The sequence below is a fragment of the Aquarana catesbeiana genome, linkage group LG03, assembly GCF_042186555.1.
Source record: "Aquarana catesbeiana isolate 2022-GZ linkage group LG03, ASM4218655v1, whole genome shotgun sequence".
In the NCBI taxonomy this organism is placed as follows: domain Eukaryota; kingdom Metazoa; phylum Chordata; class Amphibia; order Anura; family Ranidae; genus Aquarana; species Aquarana catesbeiana.
Window position 1 is genome coordinate 562,247,876 of NC_133326.1, and position 23,038 is coordinate 562,270,913.

Consider the following 23,038-nt stretch of genomic DNA (forward strand, 5'->3'; position numbering starts at 1 on the left):
TCTCTATATGCCTCAGTGACAGTGAACAGTCTTCCAGGTCCGTGAACATAGAGTAAAAAGGAGAGGGGGTACCCAAATCGTGAAGTATGTTATCACAGATATTTATTTGAGTTTGCAGGTTTAAAAGTACTCACATAATGAAACAGGTAAAAAACTAAATAAAAACGAGCAGCAAGCTTGTGGCCTGACCTCACTTCCGGTGCCCGTGTAAGCCAATCCAACGCGTATCGTCACGCTCACGTGACTTCATCAGGGTCCTCAAATAAATATCTGTGATTACATACTTCACGATTTGGGTCCCCCCTCTCCTTTTTACTCTATGTTCACTGACCTGGAAGACTGTTCACTGTCATTTGCGTTACTTGGGTTTCTATGCACTTTTGCACATGCAATGTCACTTTATATGCATTTTTTGCAACTTGAAGCTTATGTGGTTATTTAGCAATTTTATGCGCTTCTATGGAAATATGCAAATACGTTGTCAATATATATGCTTCACCAAGCAGGCTCACAAACAGTGAGCCCTCTCGGTGAAGCTAAGCTAAGCTTCATCGAGCGGGCTCACTGTTTCTAACAGCATGTCAAACAATAAGTCCTGCACTCTTAACCCCCGCGGCGCTGCACACTGATAATGCTCCTCCCGCTGATCATACCGACAAGCCGCTCCTTATCGCGGTGTGCTGACAGCTTTCCTCCATAAAGCACTGTTTTGCTTTCTGCCTTTTCAGCCACCTCGTCGAGGAGGGAGGAAGGGAGGGGAGGAGAGAAGAGAGAGGAGAGGACTGGATGGGGGCGCTCTAGAACGACACCCCCGTACTGGGCGGTACCAGGGGCCCCGCCCCATTTTCGGCTCTATTATCGGTGTGTTTTCTCTTTCGGCAAAGTGAAAACGCCATTTTCGGCCAATATGTTTCGGCGGCCGAAATTTCATTGCATCCCTAAATAAGTCCTTATGCATGAATCTCTACCTTAATCACAAATATTCTAATGTATCTGAAAAAACTAAAATACATTTAACTACTGAAACATAGTTTTTTGCCAAACGTATTATTATACAGGATTTATATAGCGCCAACATTTTGTGCAGCACTTTACAACATGAGGGCAGACAGTAAAGCTACAATACAATTCAATACAGGAGGAATCAGAGGGCCCTGCTCATTAGAGCTTACACTCTAAGGGAACTTATACGCATGTGCATCAATATCAAACACGCAATATACATATTAATATCAAAGTCCCAATATATGTGCAATTATAACCATATATCTCACTCTCTTATTGTGGACAATATGCTCAACTTTCCCCCACATGCACACCTCCAGTGAATCTTCAACGAAAATGTGCAATTATATCACTATCCACCCCTTCCGTGATCTCCACCACCAATCATTGTCCTCTCCTCGGATGTGGACCTAACAAATTGACTCCACTTATCCTTTGTCGCTATATGGGGGCCATAGATCGGATGGCCCAAAAGAAGAAAGATGACCTCATCATGTTTCAGAGTATAGAAAATAAGTTGGATTTGGGCTTTAAGCACTTTGGACTCTTATTGTCAGAGATCCTGATATTTTAGATACAGCTCTAGGATGTGTACCCACACCCATTAAGGACCTGTCTGCCCAATGCTCAGGTTGTCAGACCAGTGACCTGAGAAGGATTCATAACTCTTTGACATAATCCCAGTTACAGGATAACCAGTTTCCAACTATATTAAAGTGACTGTAAACCTTTATTTTTTTTTATTAAAATAAAAAAAGAGGCTTATACTTACCTGTTCTGTGCAGTGGTATTGCCCATAGCAGCTTTGAACATTCTCTTCGGGGGTCCCCCACCAGCTCCTCCTCTTCTGTGTATGCCCCCATAGCAAGCTGCATGCTATGGGGGAACACATGGGAGTGAGCTCCTGAGTAGGGCTGTGTGCATCCATAGACACGCACGGCACAGCTCTGCCCCACCCCTCGCTGTTTCTTCCCAGGATTTGACTTACAGCAGCAGGAGCTAATAATGGCTCTCACTTCTCTGAGCAAAGCAGGTGAAAGCAGAGAGAGAGAAGAGCAGCTGGGCACAACATTGGATCGATGGAGGGGTCAAGTAAGTGTCAGAATGAGGGGTGGGGGGGAAACTAGCATTGGAAGGTTTTTTACCTTAATGCAGAGAATGCATTTAGAACCACTGTAAAAAGCCATTAAGCCCTAATGAAGGGGGGGGATTCTAAAGCCTACGAAACACTTTGGCTGTTTTGGACAATGCTTGTACCCCATAATTTCTGGACAGTAATAATAGTGTAGTGCTTGTCTTCTTACTACTCCTAAAGAGAGTGCTCTAAGGGCCCAAACCACAGAACCATACATAAAAGAACTACGGAAAAATATCTCCCACCCAATTGGGCTGTCCAATCCAGACCAGAGATCCAGAGCTCCAGGACCCATCTAAGTAACCTTCAGACTGAGCAGCCTAATGCTCCTTTGAGCATCATTGCTAGCGGTTCTTTTATTCCCATGTTTGGGCAATTTAAATAACTTTCAGAAACCTAAAAAAATTATAACCACCACACAAACCAAACATCATAATCTTACGCTGACACCAAAACAAAAGGCTTCAAAAAAGTTAGGTACAGTACCAGCTCTAAATTTTTAAGGGGTGCTGGTTACTGTGCCCAATCCTGTTTTACATTACATCTACAAATGATACTTTAGAACCCTGGTGCCCAACCAGCAGCCCTTTGGGCCCCTGCAGACAATTATCTGGTCTTCCCTATTGCCCTGTTACAGTAGTGATTCTTGTATTATATCCACAGTCTCTGACCATCTCCTGTATCATGTCTGCAGTCTCTGATGATCTCTTGTATCATGTCTGCAGTCTCTGATGATCTCCTGTATCATGTCTGCAGTCTGTGACCATCTCTTGTATCATGTCTGCAGTCTGTGATCATCTCTTGAATCAGGTCTGCAGTCTCTGACCATCTCTTGAATCAGGTCTGCAGTCTCTGATCATTATTATTATTATTATCATCTGAGACAAGCCCCTTCACATAAATCACATTCCTACATTACCTCCCTCACCCTCCTGCTTCTCCTAACCCCTGGTGACATATCCCCAAACCCTGGGCCACCATCATCTGTCTTTGCCCAAGGCTCCCATCCCCCTACACCCTCTGGCAGGAGCCGCAACCTACTTGCCATTACTGAAACCTGGCTTCATGAATCAGATACTACTTCTCCTGCTTCCCTTTCCCACGGGGGCCTTCTCTGGACTCACTCTCCCAGACCAAGTGGACGGAAGGGAGGTGGAGTGGGAATCCTTCTAGCCCCATGCAACACCTATCAGGTACTTCACCCACCTCCCTCTCTGACACTCTCCTCTTTTGAGGCACATTGCATTAGTCTATTCTCTCCCATTTCTCTACGAATTGCTGTAATCTACCGGCCCCCTGGACCAGTATCAGCCTTCCTTGATGACTTCTCTGCCTGGCTACCCTACTTTCTCTCTTCTGAAATCCCTACAATTATTCTCGGTGACTTCAACATCCCTGTTAACACTAACACTACTATTACTATTACTTCTAAACTTCTCAGTCTAACCTCTTCGATTGACCTGAAGCAATGGATACAGGTTCCTACTCACTCCAACAGCAACACCCTTGACCTTGTCTTCTCCTATCTGTGCACTCCGTGCAACCTTTCCAACAATCCTCTCCCACTCTCTGATCACCACCTCCTCTCCCTCCAACCGCTTAACAGTTACACGTAGAAACCTTCGCCACCTCAACCCTTCTCTTCTCTACTCTGCTACTGATCACCTCTATGACAAAATCTCACCTCTATCCTGCCCCAAGCTAGCCACTTTCATCTACAACAGCTCACTGTCTTCCTCCCTAGACAAGCTTGCCCCCCCTCACTACACGCAGAATTAGGCCCCGACTGCTACAACCCTGGCAAACAGATGACACCAGAAGTCTCAGAAAACATAGCCGCGCTCTTGAGCGCCTGTGGCATAAGACTAAGATCCAGGAAGACTTCACACAATATAAATCTGCCCTCCTAAAATGCTATTCCTGCCTTCACACTGCCAAACAGACCTACTTTATCACACTCATTAACACCTTCTCATCCAGTCCACGTCAACTCTTCTCTACCTTTAACACTCTACTCTGTCCTCCACTGCCTCCACCCACCAACTCACTCACTGCCCAGGGGATCGCCAATCACTTCAAAACTAAGATTGATACAATTCATGAGGAGATCGCCAATGCGCAAAAACCTCCCCCATGCAACACCCCATGTCCACAGATACAATCATTACTTCCCTCATTCAACCCTGCTACTATTACTGAGGTTGCTAAACTTTTATCTAACGCTCATCTAACCACCTGCCCCCTGGATCCTGCTCCCTCGCAAATGCTACGCTCACCCTCTGACTCGATTCTACACTCTCTAACTCACTTTTTTAACCTCTTCCTCTCTTGTGGCATCTTCCCAAACTCTCTAAAACATGCGCTAGTCACCCCCATACTTAAACAGCCCTCACTGAACCCCACCAATCTCAACAACCTACGTTCCATCTCCTTACTCGCCTTCTCCTCCAAACTTCTTGAACGACTGGTCTACAACCGACTAAGCGACCATCTGACCATGAATAAACTTCTTGATCCCCTTCAGTCTGGATTTCGCCCTCAACACTCCACGGAAACTGCTCTCCTTAAACTCTCAAATGACCCACTAACAGCTAAAACCAGTGGACACTATTCTGTACTACTTCTCCTGGATCTCTCTGCTGCCTTTGACACAGTGGACCACCCCCTCCTCCTCAATAAACTCCACTCCTTTGGTCTCCGTGACTGTACTCTTCGCTGGTTCTCATCCTACCTATCCCACCGCTCTTTCAGTGTCACTTACAACTCTACTTCCTCCTCTCCTCTTCCTTTCTCCATTGGGGTCCCCCAAGGTTCTGTTCTTGGACCTCTCCTTTTCTCAATCTAAACCACCTCCCTGGGTCAGTTGATTGCCTTCCACGGCTTTAAATATCATCTCTACGCTGATGACACCCAAATCTATCCCTCCACCCCTCAGCTCTCTCCATCTGTCTCCTCACGCATTACCAACTTACTAGCAGACATATCAGCCTGGATGTCACATCATTACCTCAAACTCAACCTATCCAAAACTGAGCTCATGATATTCCCTCCCTCAGGTGCCACTTCCCCGATTTCTCTGTCAATATCAACGGCTCAACTATCAACCCATCTCCCCACGCCAAGGTCCTGGGTGTAATCCTGGACTCTGAATTAACCTTTTGACCCCACATTCTATCACTATCCAAAATTTGCCGCCTCAATCTCCGCAACATCTCCAAGATACGCCCCTTCCTAACCAATGTCACCACAAAGCTTCTAATCCACTCCCTGGTCATCTCCTGCCTCAAATACTGCAACTCCATTCTTCATTGGCTTACCTCTAAATAGGCTATCCCCACTTCAGTCCATCATGAACGCTGCTGCCAGGCTCATCCACCTCACAAACCGCTCAGCGTCTGCTATACCCCTCTGCCAATCCCTCCATTGGCTGCCACTCAGTTACCGAATTAAATACAAGATACTAACTATAACTTACAAAGCCATCCACAACCTGGCCCCCAGCTACATCTCTAACCTAGTCTCAAAATACCAACATAATCGTTCTCTTCGCTCCTCCCAAGACCTCCTGCTCTCAAACTCCCTTGTCTCCTCATCCCATGCTCGCCTTCAGGACTTCTCCAGAGCCTCTCCCATCCTCTGGAATGCTCTACTCCAATCCGTCCGATTTTCTCCTACTTTATCCACTTTCAGATGATCCCTGAAAACTCATCTCTTCAGAGAAGCCTATCTGCCCCCCACCTAACAACTGTACATTTATCTTGTCAATCAGCACATCACCCACAGTTATTACCTCTTGTATCTCTTGACCTTCCCTCTTAGATTGTAAGCTCTAAGGAGTAGGGCCTTTTGATTCCTACTGTATTTAAGTGTATTGTATTTGTACTGTCTACCCTCAAGTTGTAAAGTGCTACGTAAACTGTTGGAGCTATATAAATCCTGTATAATAATAATAATAATATATATAACTATTGACATCTATGTTTATTCAAGTGGTATGCCACCCATATTTTCATATTTCTATACTGTTATATTATATATTTTATATATATATATATATATATATATATATATATATATATATATACGGTTTTTCCCACCCATCCCAGTTTTTGCCAGGACGCTTGCTCTCAGGCTTAAGAGCTTAAAAATAAATGATTATTCTGCAAACTCAGAGATGTAGTTTTGTGGGCTGGGAGAGGATGTAGCACCCTGGAGTTTAGGCAGGGTTGCTCCTGACAAACTTACTTGCTAGGAGTAGTTATCCTGGTTGATTGTTAGAGATCTATTGATTTCTCCCTAAGTTTGGCCCTGTTGCACTTTTCTCTTCTACCACTAGGCGGCCGGGTACTTGGTGGTACTAGAAACCTTCCTGACGTGGAGGGAAAGTGTAGGGTCACATCTCTCTGGATATCTGGATTGGGCACGAGACAGCCAGGCCGCATTCTTTTCCCTCTCAACAGACACTGTGGGTTTGGCTGGAACCTACTTCTTAACGTTATTGGAAACTGTGAGTGTGCCCGACTGAGTAGCTTTCCTACCGGGTTTTTTGTGAACTGATGATGCCTTACTTTAATACAAGTTTTATATTGCACCTGACTGTGTGAATTATTGCCGCTGCAACCCACCTACAAGCTTGTATAGGGTCGATGACGTCACATGCTCACTCACTTGAAACCATTTTAAGACTGGCCAGGTTTGAGCACCACATTATGGCAGGAAATCACATACCCCCTCATACCTGGAAGTACCAAGTATTTTATGAGGTGTCAAATTATGAACAAAGTAGCAGGGGAGCATGGGAAAGGTGAATATAAGTGGGTTAGGAGGAAACATTTCCTCAGCCTGATTGCTCTTAGTAATCAGACTTCAACATTGTAACTTTTGTAGCAAGTCACAAGTTGGGAGGCTACAGCAGGGACTGAACATACGAAATCCTACTGTATATGGCCAGCTTTAGAGGGAAATCCTCACATTCTGTAGAAATTGGTATGCACTTGCTGTTGGGTCTGCTGCACAAGAAGTAAAAGGAATTCTCCACCAAGGGACACAGACAGCAAAAAATCAACTGGCAGGTATCAATGTGTAATGCACACAATGGTATGACTGAAGTAAGGTGATTCTGTTTTATGAATGGGGTCCTAAATCATTTTTCACAAAAACAGTTGCTGTTTTTCTGTATTAGGTTGGGTTTGTCTGAAGTAATAAATTTGTATGCAAATAGCTGCTGGCCTAATTTATTGATTTATTCTCTACCACATAATGCATATATGTGGCAGGAAGAAAAGTGGTCTGTAAAGTGATACTGAACACACACTGTTTAATTTACATTGTCCCTTCTATTTCTGTATGTGGTGATGCCACTGTAGTTATTTAAAAAAACTAAACATATAAGTACCCTTTTCCTTATCGATTATAAAGCTGTCACATGACCCAGCTCTTTCCCAGTCTGCAGGGAAACATAAGCAGGAAGAGCTTCTAGTCATCCGCTACTGGTCACATGTTAAAAAAAACAGAATTTGGAATACTGAGTAAGAATAAATATTTAATATGAATAAACTTTTTTAAATAGTTATGCAAATATATATTTGAAATTTTTTATTTTTTGGCAGTAACATGGTGTGGGTGGATTTCTGCCAGTCACAGGCTGTGTCTTAGAATAAGAGGGAGGTGAAGCCTTGATTAACCTACATTTAATATCCCGCCCCCTGTTGTGTTTAGCTGGTTACTGGGCATGGAGGAGGAGAAAGGGAATGAGCTGTCATTTACCACTGTGTATACACCCCCATGTGTAAATTTATAGTCACATGGGCTGCTCAGATAAGGAGGAAATGCTCAGTATAGAGAATGACTGAAAACTGAGCATGTGCAGAGTTGCCACTACAGCTGCAAAATCCCTAGCTGAATTTGGGACATGAACAGAAGGTAGAGATAGAGAGCAGCAAGATTTAACTCTAACGCATTAACGCCCAGCCACCACACGTTTCCACAGTAGCCTAAAGTTTTGTGCTGAGAGCATGGTCAGTTCATGCTCCCAACACACTGACCGAGCTGTCACCGACAACTCTTGGTCACATTTTCTGATCAGAAGCCAGCTGGACGGGCTCCTGATCATTTGGCCACATGCAAGCCAATCACAGCGACCCCATGGCAGAGAAGTCACCGCCTCCCAGGTATTAAAGGCCACTTAAAAAGAAGCTTAGAGTTGGTGTTAAGGGGCAGCCCCAATCCTCTTCTAGGGTCCCCACCGGCGCTCCTCCCTCCTGCACCCGAGCAGGCTCGCTCCCGAGCCATTGCGCTGTGTGCCCATTCACACACAGAGCTGTGGCTCGACCATGCCCCCTCTCTCTCATTGGCTCACTGGCTGTGATTGACAGCAGCAGGAGCCAATGACGCTCGCTGCTGTCTCCGCCAATGCGGAGGGAGAGTCCCTGGAGAGCAGAGTTTCTTGTGCACATTGCCAGATCAAGATGGGGCTCAGGTAAATACTATGGGGGGGGGGGTACTGAGGTAGCTGCTGTTGCTTTTGCGAAGGTTGACCAATTGTTTAAAAAAGGGCCAAAATACATCCCTGGGAATTACAGATTAGTTAGCCTAACATCAATAGTAAGCAAGCTCTTGGAGGGGATGATAAGGGACTATATACAAGATTTTAGTAATAAAAAAGGTATCATTAGCAGTAATCAGCATGGATTCAAGAAGAATCGTTCTAGCCAAACCAATCTATTAACTCTATCTGGATTTTGCAAATGCATTTGACACTTTCCCATAAACATTTACTGTACAAAAAAGGTCAGTTGGCATGGACCAGAGGGTGAGTACATGGATTGAAAACTGGCTACAAGGGCGAGTTCAGAGGGTGGTGATAAATGGGAATACTCGGGATGGTCAGGGGTGGGAAGTGGGGTTCCCCAGGGTTCTGTGCTGGGACTAATCCTGTTTAATTTGTTCATAAATGACCTGGAGGATGGGGTAAACAGTTAAATCCCTGTATATGTGGACAACACTAAGCTAAGCAGGGCAATAACTTCTCTGCAGGATCTGGAAACCTTGCAAGAAGATCTGAACAAATTAATGGGGTGGGCAACTACATGGCAAATGAGGTTCAATGTAAAAAAATGTAAAATAATGCATTTGGGTGGCAAAAATATGAATGCAATCTACTCACTAGGGGGTGAACCTCTGGGGAAATCTAGGATGGAAAAGGGCTAGGGGGTCCTAGTAGATGATAGGCTCAGCAATGGCATGCAATGCCAAGCTGCTGCTAACAAAGCAAACAGAATATTGGCATGCATTAAAAAGGGGATCAAATCCAGGGATAAAGCAATAATTCTCCCATTCTACAAGACTTTGGTCCGGCCTCACCTGGAGTATGCTGTCCAGTTCTGGGCACCAGTCCTCAGGAAGGATGTTCTGGAAATGGAGCGAGTACAAAGAAGGGCAACAAAGCTAATAAAGGGTCTGGAGGATATTAGTTATGAAGAAAGGTTGCAAGCACTGAACTTATTCGCTCTGGAGAAGAGACGCTTGAGAGGGGATATGATTTCAATTTACATATACCATACTGGTAACCCCACAATAGGGATAAAACTTTTTTGCGGAAGGGAGTTTAATAAGAAACGTGGCCACTCATTAAAATTAGAAGAAAAGAGGTTTAACCTTAAACTACGTAGAGCTTTCTTTACTGTGGATGTGGAATTCCCTTCCACAGAAGTTGTTTTCAGGAGGGGGGGGTGGGGGGGGTGGGGGTGGGGGCATCGATACTTTAAAAAAAACTATTAGATAAGCACCTGAATGACCGCAACACACAGGGATATACAATGTAATACTGACATATAATCACACACATAGGATGGACTTGTGGCGTACATTAAAAAAATATTTGAATGGATGTCTGTCGGACTAGTAAGTAGCACGCAAAGGGAAGAGAGGGAGGCCTCAATTTTTAGATTAAGACGTGCAATTAAGTTTAAGAGAGGCATGAAATGTTAACTGGAGTGATCATTGGCTATGATTCTGAGTAGATACCATTGAGTTTTTTTGAAAGAATTGCATTATAGCTTGTTGAGTTTCTACGGGAAGGTTTGAATGAAAGATTTCCAAATGTTGAAGAAATTTTAAATCTGTAACTCTTTATTCAGGGAGGACTCCACCCATACTATGCGAAAAACGTAAGATAATTTAGCTATAAAGAAATAGTAGGGAGTTCTGGGTAGATCCACACATGTAAAATAGTCTTCAGTGCCACAAGGGATATGATAGTAAGCAGTTGTTTGCAGCCCCTGATATTTTAATGCCCGGTAAATTAATTAGGCCAAAAAGAGCCATTCAGGAGTTAGAGGTAAGTAGTTTACCAGGTATGTGGTATAATGCACTATGGAATTCCAAAAACATTTAGGCCTGGTTCACACCTATGCATTTTTTGTGCTTTTTGCATTTTGCAAATTGGCACCACAAAACATGTTCCATAGGAAACCATGTTAAATGGACTGTAGTGCAAATCTGCAAAATGCACTAAAAATGCATAGGTGTGAACCAGGCCTTAATCATGGGGCATGACCAAAAAGCATTGAACAGGTCCACATCTAATTGTCCTGATTTCAAGCAGCAAGAAAAGTGCTTAGGCCCAAAAGGTAGGAATGATGCAGAGATATACACAGTAGGAGTAAGATGGAAAAGTTGAAGCATCATTTCATGGTGCATTGTGGCTTTGATTGCGCCCCAAGACAAACGCAGCAATTTTTAAAGGGCATCAACTGAAAGCATGGGGAAATTCCTGGTTCTTTTGTTATGACCAGCCATTGAAGAGGAACAGTCCTTTGGATGTCTGAAAAAAAATGTATAGAATGGAAATTGCTTTTTTACCTGGGTTAGGATATCCCAGAAGGGTATCCAAAGAATTTCCCCAATCCTTCTGAAAAAACTGAGGCAATGTATGATTTCATTTGTAAAAAGAGAAATTGTTTATTGGATAAAGAAGGAAATTTCTCTAGGGCCACATTGAAAGAAAGTGGTTGCTTGTTGTTGACATCCACTAGGAGTCTGATATAGAGAAGACCTTCAAGGTGCCACTGCTTAAAGCAGAGTTCCGGCCTAAATATGACTTTTATGATAAAAATAACCCTAGAATAATCTTGCCTCATGCAATGAAACAAAGGTATGCTGTAAACTATGCCCAGTTTTCTATTTGTGCAGCATTGTTTTCTTTCTTTGTGAAGTTCCTGCACAGCGTGACCATCTCCAGTGTGGGTATCTGAAGCTGCAGTGTCCTTCTTTCTGGATTCCGTGCATGCTGGCTACCCATGCTTGGCCCTGCCCCCAGCTCTATGCTCACTGGATTTGACTGACAGTGGCAGGAGCCGATAGCTCCCACTGCTCTCAGCCAAGCCTGTGAGAAAGCAGAGAGAGCAGAAAAGACAGGCAGACGAGCACAGAGCTGGATTGATACATGACTCAAGTATTGGAGGGGTTTGCTACTATAGTCATTATAGTTGAACAGTTCGTTGTTGTTTGCAAATGAGTTTGGCTCCTCCTAGTGTCTACTGGACTCTATTAGGATTTTTCCTTACTCTTTGAGAATAATGCAGAAAAGCATTGTGGGAGATGTAGTCTGGAGGAGGAAGTGACTCTGTTAGCTGGATCAGCCCTGGACTACAGGACAGACAATGCAAAGCATGCAGAACTGCCTGCTGGGAGGAGTGATAAAAGGAGAGGCGTGGCCTGTTTTTCAGCCTCTCTGGATGCCATTCAACACCTGCCAGCAGGAGGTCTGTGTGTGACCAGGAGTGAGAGACTGTGGTCTATACAGTGGAGAGCCGGATCACCCGCCTCTGAGGGATCTTGGAGGACAGCCCTGCTTTTATAGCAAGCGGACCAGCCTGCGCTTCAGAGCAACTGGAAGCCACCTGCACTTCAGTCCATTGGGAGTTGCAGCACGGCATGGTGGCGCCATTTTCACCAGGCGGAGACACCAGGAGGGGATTCCGGAAGGAGCCTCACAGCCATTGGAGTCTATTGTGGTGAGAGGGCATCTGCCCATTCCAGTAGAGATTACAGTATTGCTGAGTGAGTTCTTTTACAGACTGCTGGTTGGACTTGTACTTCCACGGAGGTGAATCTACTTCTTCACAGGCATCATACAGCTGGACTTGGGGCCTTGTCTTTCTCCCCTGCGCTGTAAGGTCAGTACTGTATTGCACTCACATGTAAAGAGGAATCTACAAGTTCTTCAGTTAATCAATCATCAGCACACCTTTTGTTCTACATTCATTTCTTTCCTTTTGTCTATGTGGATTACAAATTACAACAATATACTGCAGTTTAACCATCAGGCTAGCTGAAGACATCTGGAGTTTAAAGAACTCTCACCATCTTCTTCTTTTACTAAGCATTGCTGCTCTACTCACAAATTGATCTCTGAATTATTTCCTAGGGGGAGCCATTAGTGTATATGCTTAATTTTACACTGTTACTGAATGTAAAGATTATATACTGCATTTTGGTCTGTGTGTTGAGGCCTCAGTGGGAAGGTATTTAATATATGTCTTGAAGATAGTGAGTACCTATCCTTCTGTGCACCTGTTCACATATACCCCCTTCAGGTGATTATAAGGTTATATGTTCTGTATATGTGCCATAAGTGATAACTGTTGTCAATCATAACTTGTGTTCATTGATGCTTTTCATTGTGTTCCATTACTTAAATCTTTCTGAGTGGTTCAGTGATATCGTGTGAGTTTCTTATTGCTAACGCCACATTGCAGGATGGAACCCAAGGTGTCAGAGGTAAGAGAGGATCTGCAGAGTTGGGGTAGCCAGTGGAGTATAGGGTCTATCAGCAGCCCCCATGGGGGTACCGCTACGCGGGCACTAAAAGGTTTTTAATACTTGGAATGCATTCAAGTTAATCACCTTAAGTCTTTAGAACCTAGGGTTTGAACAGGTAAAAGGTAACTATAGAATGCCCACCAGGAATCACTGACTGTGGGTGCTGCTTTGATCAGTTTCTAAATGGTGAAGTATTTCCATTCAGGACTAACAGCCAAGCATATATTACTATTGCTGCCCCAGCAGACAAATGCACCCCTCCCTCCACCCCTCCTCTCATTCCAGTCCTTACCTGGTCAGCAGAAAAGGGCAATAAAGCAAAACAGTGAGACAATTTAGTGCATCACATACGACAGTTGAGTCATGGTGGGTTGTGGAAACAGACTCTACTGGTCTTTGAAACATTAATTCTAGGACAGTAAAATCCCTTTGCAACTGAAAGCTGATAATTTAATTTACTTTGGAAGAAAGGGAATGAAGCTTTCAAAGCATGTTCACCAGAAGCACATTTGATGTAAAACTTTTCATTTCTTGATTGTACAATACAGGACACGGGCATATTCCTAGACAATTGGGCTTTATGTTGCTATCTTCAGGTGATTGAATACTGGCAACAAAACTCTTAGGACCCCAATATAACACTTTCAACTGACAGTTATCCTCAGTTTTTTGTTGGTATCCTTTGAATGCCAACATGCAATGTACTGGGCAGATTCTGCAGAATTTTAGGTGGATCCTCAATCCTCAGAAGTCTGCACTGGATCCATATTACAGTCTGGAATACTTGAGACTGATCCTGGACACGTCCCAGGCCCTTTTTCCCTGGGAAAACACCAGGACCCTATACTCTTTATCTCAGTTTCTTCTATCCAAAGTTCACCCTTCAGTACGCTTTTTCATGAGGTCTAATGGTAGCCTCATGTGAGGCAGAACCTCAGGCTTGTTTCCACTCTAGCCCATTGCAAGTCAGCATCCTGTCTGCGCGGGACAAACAGACATTCCCTGAATGACTTGGGAGAATCTCAGTACAGATGCTAGTCTGTCTGGATGGAAAAAGAGTCCTCTGAATGTCCATGGTTCAGGGAACCTGGTTAGCAGAGGAATCCAAACTTCCAACAAACATTTTGGAGCTCAGAGCCATCTGGCTGTCCCTCCAACACTGGACAGCTCGGCTTCAGGGACTATAGATGCAGATTCAGTCAGACAATGCCACAGCCATTGCGTACATCAACCAATAAGGAAGCACAAGAGGTTGAGAAGTCAAAAAGGAAGTGGAAGGTATTCTGACCTGGGCAGAGTGCCACGTTCAAGTCCTGTCCATAGTACACATTCCAGTTGTGGAAAATTGGCAGGCCAACATCCTTATCAGTCAGCTTTTGGATCAAGGATAGTGGTCCTTTCATCCAGAGGTTGTTCAGGACCTGTGTAGCAGCCGGGAGTCCCTGGATGTGGACCTGTTAGCATCAGGGTTCAACAACAAACGAACAGATTTATTGTCAGGTGCAGTGATCCTCAAGCTTTCCCAGTAGACTCTCTGGTGCCTCTGTGAGATAGGTTTAGCCTAATCTATGAGTTTCCTCCATGGAAACTCCTTTCATGATTGCTCCGCAGGATCGACTTGGAGGGCACTCCAGTGATTTTTTTGGCACCAAACTGGTCCAGGAGGGTTTTTTTCCTCACATACTCAGGCTTCTAGCAGACTCCCCTTGGCCCCTTTCGGATGGCATACACCTTCTGTCTCCAGGCTGCTTCCTGGTAACTGGCTATGATGGCCTAGCTCCTGAAGCACAGGTCCTGAGGGACAGAGGCCTACTGAATTCAGTTATCCTGAGACTTCTACATGCAATTAATTTGAACTCTCACAAAATATACTACTGAACCTGGAATGCTTACTGTGCATGGTGGATCAGCATCTGACCCCGAGTACCCTCATGGGACATATTTCAGCCTTGGCTGCCCTCTTCCAGCATCCTTTAACCTGTCACTCCCATGTGAATGATGTATTACAGGTAGTTGCTTAATTTAGCTCCTCCTAGATACTCCCTGTTGAATCTCAAACTGGTACTTCGGTTCAAAGAGAAGCTTTTTAAGAGCCCTATATGTGATATTTCCCTCAGCTGAACTCGCATGCAAAGTGTTTTTCTTGTCACCATCATTTTCACTTAGTAAGTATCAGAGTTGGAGAGATTTGCCCTTTCCTGGTGTTGCATAAGAATAAGGTTGTCCTGAGACCGAAGGCTTCTTTTCTTCCTAAGGTGGTCTTCTGCTTTCACCTGAACCAAGATTTTATCGTGCCATCTTTCTGTCTTGCTCCTAAGCACCCTAGAGAGGTCTCACTTCACTAATTGGATGTGGTTCATGCTGTACGAGTTTACCTTCCAGTTTACCTTCCAGCTACAGACTCCTTTAAACTTCTGGATTTTCACTTTATTCTTCTTCACGGCTAATGCTTCTTGTTTCTATATTGCTAGGTGAATTTGTCAGGTCGTTCTTCAAGCCGATTCCCTACATGATAAGGTTCCTCCCTTTCCTGTTAAGGCCCATTCCACTAGGTGTTTCAGCATCAAGCATCTGTTTTGCAGATTTGTAGTGCTGCCACAAGGTCCTCTGTTCACACGTTAGCTAAGTTATACCAAGTGGATGTTCAAGCATCTGCTGATGCCGACTTCAGCTCTAAGGTGCTGCAAGCAGCTGTCTAGTTAAGGTCCTATACTTTTGTTTGTGGGCGTGTTTACAGTGCTGCCCACCAATCTTTTTCATTTTCAATCATTTTTATTAAGTATTTCAAAAAGAAGTACATAAATCCGCAAAGCCTAAGAATATGCCTGTGTCCTGTATGATCAAAAGAAAAAAAAGGTATTTTTAACGTACCGTAAAATCAATTTCTTAAAGTACAGTACAGGATCTCCCTCCTTTCCTCTGTTTATCATTATTGCTTGCTAAAAACCTGAGGGCAATGGTCAGATGGATCGGTCATATGGGGGTGCTTACAGTTCTGTTTGCCAGTGTCCAGTCACCTAAAGGCAGTAACATATAACCCAGTCATTTAAGAACATGCTTGTGTCCCGAACCTTACCCCAAGAAAAATCCCTTTTTGGTTTTGGATATTGCAGGGAAACTAACACCTGGCAGGTTTTATCAATGTTTGTGTCTCTCTTGGGGAAATCCAAATTCACAATTTGTTCTGAGCAGAATTGTCACCATGAGAGAAGTTGAGGGGAAAACACCAGGTCAGGAGTAGTGGAAAAATCTTCAAAGAAAGGACATATGTTAGAGGAGATGAACCATCATTTAGAAAAGAAATTACTTTCTTCCTGTTGTATTTCTAGGGGCAGGAAGTGCAAAGGACTTTCCCTACTGGGGATACAAAGCAAAAGCAAATTAACAGAGGTTTTAAATCTCCCCCACTCTAAAACTAAAGTTTTGGGTGGAGTTACACTTTAATCCAAACATAAAATAAGTCACTGTGGATCCAGGTGGAGCACCAGCCATTAGACGACAGCTACAGTATCTCACAAAAGTAAGTACACCCCTCACATTTTTGTAATTTTTTTATTATCTCTTTTCATGTGACAACACTGAAGAATTGACACTTTGCTACAATGTAAAGTAGTGAGTGTACAGCTTGTATAACAGTGTAAATGTGCTGTCCCCTCAAAATAACTCAACACAGCCATTAATGTCTAAAGTGCTGGCAACAAAACTGAGTACACCCCTAAGTGAAAATGTCCAAATTGGGCCCAATTAGCCATTTCCCTTCTCTGGTGTCATGTGACTCGTTAGTTACAAGGTCTCAGGTGTGAATGGGGAGCAGGTGTGATAAATTTGGTGTTATTGCTCTTACTCTCTCATACTGGTCACTGGAAGTTCAACATGGCACCTTATGGCAAAGAACTGTCTGACGATCTGAAAAAAAGAATTGTTGCTCTACATAAAGATGGCCTAGGCTATAAGAAGATTGCCAAGACCCTGAAACGGAGCTGCAGCACATTGCCCAAGACCATACAGCGGTTTAACAGGACAGGTTTCATTCAGAACAGGCCTTGCCATGGTCGACCAAAGAAGTTGAGTGCATTGGCTCAGCATCATATCCAGAGGTTGTCTTTGGGAAATAGACGTATGAGTGCTGCCAGCATTGCTGCAGAGGTTGAAGGGGTGGGGGGTCAGCCTGTCAGTACTCAGACCATACGCGGCACACTGCATCAAATTGGTCTTCTAAAGATGATGCACAAGAAAGCCTGCAAACAAGGGTCGTCTTCCATCTTCAATGACCAGAACAAATGTGATATTATTACTTAAACCTGGGAAGGATCCAGTTGACCCGGGTTCCTATGGGCCCAATCCTCTCCTTCAGAGCGATGTTTAGATCCTGGCTAAGGACTTGGCACTTCGGGTCAACGGGATCATATCCTTCATCATACATCCAGACCAGGCCAGCTTTATGCCACAAAAATGCACAGCCACTAACCTTAGGCGACTCTTTGTTAATATGCAATTGCAGGCGGATAATAGGGGACACAGGGTTCTTTTGTCCCTTGACGCCAACAAGGCGTTCAATAGTATTGGCTGGCGATACTCGTGGGCGGTGTTATCCAGGTTTGGCTCTGGAGATCGATTCATAGCTTGGGTCAGATTGTTGTATGCGTCCCCAGAGGCGACTATTAGAATGTCAGATCGAATGTCCCATGCGTTTGCTCTGGGCAGGGGTGTCAGCTGTCCCCCTGCTCTTTGTTATCGCCACAGAGCCATTAGCGGCCCTGGTGAGAGCCAACCCACAGATTACTGGGTTCATGTTTTGTGGTCTGCATGAGAAGATCATGTTATATGCAGACGATATGATGCTTTTCTTGGGGGACACCACTACCTCTCTGGCTGAAGTAAAGGCCATGATTTCCAACTTTGGGCACTACTCTTGCCTGACCATAAACTGGTCCAAATCAGCCTTAATGGGGCTTGATGAGGATCGGGAGGTGGAACAACTACACAACTCACCTGTAGTAATCCATTTGAAAATATTCAGAGTGGTTAATATCCTCTTTAGACGCCTATTGTGGAATGCTGCCCCCCCCCCCCCCAGTATTAAACTGGAGCAGTTGAAGTACCCTAAAGACAGTGGAGGATTGGCAGTGCCCAGTCCTTGGCTGTACTATCTTGCAGCCCAAATGCAGCATCTGATTGGCTCTATGGCCCATGATCCAGTGGGCTCCTCGTGCTGATCGGCACTGGAACGGAAACCGTTCTGATGAGCCTGGAGGCACAGGTATTTCATAAATCTAATAAACAGATGCCTACTCTTACTTTAATGAAAAAAATATGGAACAAAGGCAAACATTTGCAGGGGGTGCTAGGGTTCACTGAATACAGCCCAATTTGGGGTAACCTCTCCTATGTTGAACTGGCTAAGCTACAACAGGGGCCCAGGTGGCGCACCTTTGGCGTGACTCTGCTGTCCCACATATTTCGGAATGGCAAGTTGCTGTACTTCCCTGAACTACAAAATAAGTTTAATTTATCCCCCACTATGCTTTAATCCTACCTTCAGCTCAGGCATGCTGTAGGCGCTCAGGGGGATGCAAATAACTGGGTTATGTCTACTACTCCATTTTTAACCTATTACAGTCCAGCACTGAAACTAAAGGGATTATATTACAATATTGTCAAATGTTACTGACACACCACTTAGGGGCGCACCCTATTAAGGCAGTATCCCTATGGGAGAGAGACTTGGGGCCACTCAAGGGTGACCAGTGGGAGGAGGCACTGCAATCTATTTCTACTTGCTCGTTGAATGTTGCACAAAAAGTTTACCAATTGTATATTGTACTTAGGGTACATTACATCCCACAAAAACTTCATAAAATGGGTAGGCTGGTAGACCCCTTGTGTGGTAGGTGCAGGCAACACCATGGGGATCTAATCCATCTCCTCTGGCGATGCCCGAAGCTTCATCGTTATTGGAGTGCGGTACTTGGAACACTCAATCGAGTGTTTCAAATGTCTGTACCTTTAGACCCAATTTACTGTATACTGGGAGTTTTGGAAGAGGTAATCCCTGAGGAGATGGTCAGGATTTCATTTTCTAGGGAGCTGTTTCAAGCTTGAAAACTAATTTTAAATGGGATGGAAATCGATCTCACCGCCCACAGTCACCTCGTGGATATCACACACGGGGAATACTCTGGTTATGGAAAGGTAGATTTATCAACACAGGGGGAGTCCGGGTAGATTGGTCACCGTGGCTGGATACACCTGGACTGAGCCCCAGGGAGTTGGTAATGTCCAGAATTCTGCAATGCCTTACAGGGGGAGTTTGACATGCTTAGGATGCTCAGCACCAACTGCAATGTATCAATCAGTATGCTTAGGTGAACTGTGACCTTGAATATTATGCATATCAATTTTGTTGGCACAAAGATAACCATGATATTTAAATGTAGCTATTTACAAGTGCACTATATGTACATTGGAAATTGTTTAAGGTGTCTAATAAACACCTTTTTGATTCAGAAAGCCTGCAGTTTGCTGAAGACAAGTAGACTAAGGACATGGATTACTGGAACCATGTCCTGTGGTCTGAGGAAACCAAGATAAACGTATTTGGTTCAGATGGTGTCAAGCGTGTGTGGCGGCAACCAGGTGAGGAGTACAAAGACAAGTGTGTCTTGCCTACAGTCAAGCATGGTGGTGGTATTGTCACGGTCTGGGGGTGCATGAGTGCTGCCAGCGCTGGGGAGCTACAGTTCATTGAGGGAACCATAAATGCCAACATGTACTGTGACATACTAAAGCAGAGCGTCATCACCTCCCTTCGGAGACTGAGCCGCAAGGCAGTATTCCTACATGATAACGACCCCAAATTCACCTCCAAGACGACCACCGCCTTGCTAAAGAAGCTGAGGGTAAAGGTGATGGACTCACAAAGTATGTGTCAGAGAGGTTACCTGGTTGGGCGCCGGGGCGCGTTGGTGCTCGCGTTCCTGTGCGTGCTGGGGTGCGTGTTCCTGGGGGCACTTTGTCGCAGTAAGTGGGCTTAGCACTATATGACCATATAGTGTGACCAAACCCCCGTATTTTTTGAATATGTTCAGGTGTTTTCAACTAGCCCTGCAGGAAATGTCATTCTTGTATGTGTGCGCTGTAAAATATTTTGTACTGTTTGTAGGTCTTATAGCAGCACCATCTTGAATTTAAATGCATTGTATGGTGTGCCCCCCAAATATGTTCTTGTATGTTGTAATAGGCCCTGACCAGGTTTTTGGGCTGGAGCACCCCTCCTCATTACCTCCTATTTAGTGGCCACCAGTGATTAGGATGTATCCCTTTCAGTTCTCCCACATAGAGGAGTTCAGCTCCCATGGTTGAGACAAAGGATCTTCCATTCTATTACTAGTGTAGGACCCACTAATTCGGGGTACTTTGTCGCAGTAAGTGGGCTTAGCACTATATGACCATATAGTGTGACCAAACCCCCGTATTTTTTGAATATGTTCAGGTGTTCAGGTGTTTTTAACTAGCCCTGCAGGAAATGTCATTCTTGTATGTGTGCGCTGTAAAATATTTTGTTCCTGGGGGCACTGGCGTGTCTGGTCTGACCGGCCGTGGCGTGCAGGGTGGCGTCCGGGCGTGCGTGCGTTCGCCTATGGGCGTTACCGCGGGCACGCCCGGTAGTGTTGGTGTGCACGCCGGTGTCGGGGGCGCGCCCGGGGGCGCGGGGCGCTTTGGCGAATCGGCGCATGCACGAGCGCGGCGTTTTGGCGCCAATCAGCCTATTTGAGTCTGCCTCTATCCCTGTTCGGTGCTGCCTGATCAACAGCTCTGTGTCTAGTTCCGTGATCCTCTCTGTGTTCCTGTATCTCTGAAGTTTGACCCGTTGTGACCTGGCTTGCCTTTTGGACCTCCTTGATTGCTGCCTGAACCCGACCCCAGCTTGTTCGACCTTGTTTCTGCCTGCTCCCTTTGTACCGTTGCTGCCAGCCCGTTGCCGACCTCTGCCTGTGTGTGACCAGCCTGATAAACTCCTGCTCAGCATCAGTTCCAGTATTCCTGAAGTTCTACCTGTTGCTTGAAAGACCATCCTGCTCCAGGATCCTAACATCAGGCCCTCATACCACTCCGCATTCGCGGGCTTCCTGTTTACTCTATCAGGGGCCCCGAATCGGATACGTAAGGGAGCCTACCCTCTGCCCAAGCGGACTCACCTGTCTGGTAAGTGTGGGACCTGACAGTATCAGGCAGCCATGACTGAGTCCGGGCAGGGGGCCTCCCCCATGGATGAACTTTGCAGGCATCTAGCGGGCCTCACCCAAGCCGTCAAAAGCTTACAGGAGGGCTATACCAGACTGGAAGGACAGGTCCAGGCCCTTTCAGCATCCCCTCCGGGAGCAGCACCTGCTAATCCTGCCTCAGCGCCCTCTGTAGTAATGCTCCCACCAGAGCCCAGGGTGCCTACACCTGAAAAATTCTACGGAGAACGTTGCAAGTTCCGGGCGTTCCGCAACGCATGCGAACTTTATTTTGCCTTACAACCCCGTACGTTTTCCTTGGAGGCCACCAAAGTGGGGTTCGTCATATCTCTTTTGTCGGGCGAGCCTCAGACCTGGGCCCACCACCTGCTGGAGAAAAAGGCCAGATTTCTGGATTCCTTGAATGACTTTTTCATAGCAATGTCCCAGTTATACGAGGATCCCCAGCTAACAGCCACGGCAGAAGCCGCCTTGCACTCCCTTCAACAAGGCCGCAGAGCGGCCGAAGATTACGCTGTGGAGTTTAGGCGTTGGAGCTCTGATACGGAGTGGAATGACGCGGCTTTGCGTCACCAATACCGGCTGGGGTTGTCGGACCCTCTTAAAGACGAATTGGCACGGGTAGGGGTACCTCAGACACTAGAGGAGCTTATAAACCTGTCAATCCAAATTGACCGCCGCCTCAGAGAGAGACGTTCTGAGAGGTCCGTTGGCCATCCACGCCTCACTTGGATGCTACCCAGGGCTCCTAGTGCCCCGAACCAAGCTCCGTCTGTCCCGTCTGTTCCAACCCAGGAAGCTCCTGAGCCCATGCAGCTGGGACTGCTCCGTCCCTCTTTGACCCCAGAAGAGAAGACACGTAGGCGCACACTCAACCTGTGCCTGTACTGTGGAGAGTCTGGACACTTTGCAAGGGCATGCCCCAACAAGAGACGTAAGTGCCTGCCGTCCTCCTCTTTGTGTGCACCTATTTTACCCAGATCCGGTAACCACTTAACACTTTTCGTTATATTACAGTTACCTGGAAGGAACATCCCAGTACCGGTCATCATTGATTCGGGAGCATGTAACGGATTCATTGACCGGACCTTCATTGAAGATCATCATATTCCTACTCAAACCAAGGCCCAGGGATTGGCAGTTTTCTTAGCGGACGGTTCCACCCTCAGCTCCGGTCCTGTTACCCAGGAAACTGTTCCTCTACTGGCCACCATTGGCCCGGAACACCAGGAACTTTTACGCCTGGATGTCATCTCCTCTCCCCTCTTCCCAATTATCTTAGGAATGCCTTGGCTACAGGCTCACAATCCCAGTATCAACTGGTCCACGGGCAAAATCCAGTTTTTATCTGAATATTGCAAGCATCACTGTTTACAGGGGACCCCTATGACATCCTCTCAATGTCTTTGCCTAGATTCAGAAACCAAGTCTTATCAAAATCTTCCCGAACCTTACCGGGATTTCCTGGATGTATTCAGCAAAAAGGGGGCAGAAACTCTTCCAGTACATAGACCCTACGATTGCCCGATAGAACTCTTACCTGGAACTGAAGTTCCCTTCGGAAGAATTTTTCCCTTAACTGAGCAGGAGGTGGGCACCTTGAAAGTCTATATAGACGAAAACCTAAAGGATTCATTCGTCCCTCCACATCTCCAGCAGGTGCAGGCATCTTTTTCGTAGAGAAGAAGGATCACTCCTTACGTCCCTGCATCGATTACCGGGAACTCAATAAAATTACTATAAAGAACAGATACCCACTACCTCTGGTGCCCGAATTATTCCAGAGATTAGGATCTGCTACCGTCTTCACCAAGCTGGACCTCCGCGGAGC

At 45.4% G+C, this 23,038-nt stretch overlaps 1 pseudogene; it reads right to left on the reverse strand.

The window, feature by feature from the left end:
* LOC141134001 (acyl-CoA (8-3)-desaturase-like) overlaps positions 1-896 on the reverse strand; it is a 40,518-nt pseudogene extending 39,622 nt beyond the window's left edge.
* Positions 897-23,038: the final 22,142 nt, after the last annotated feature.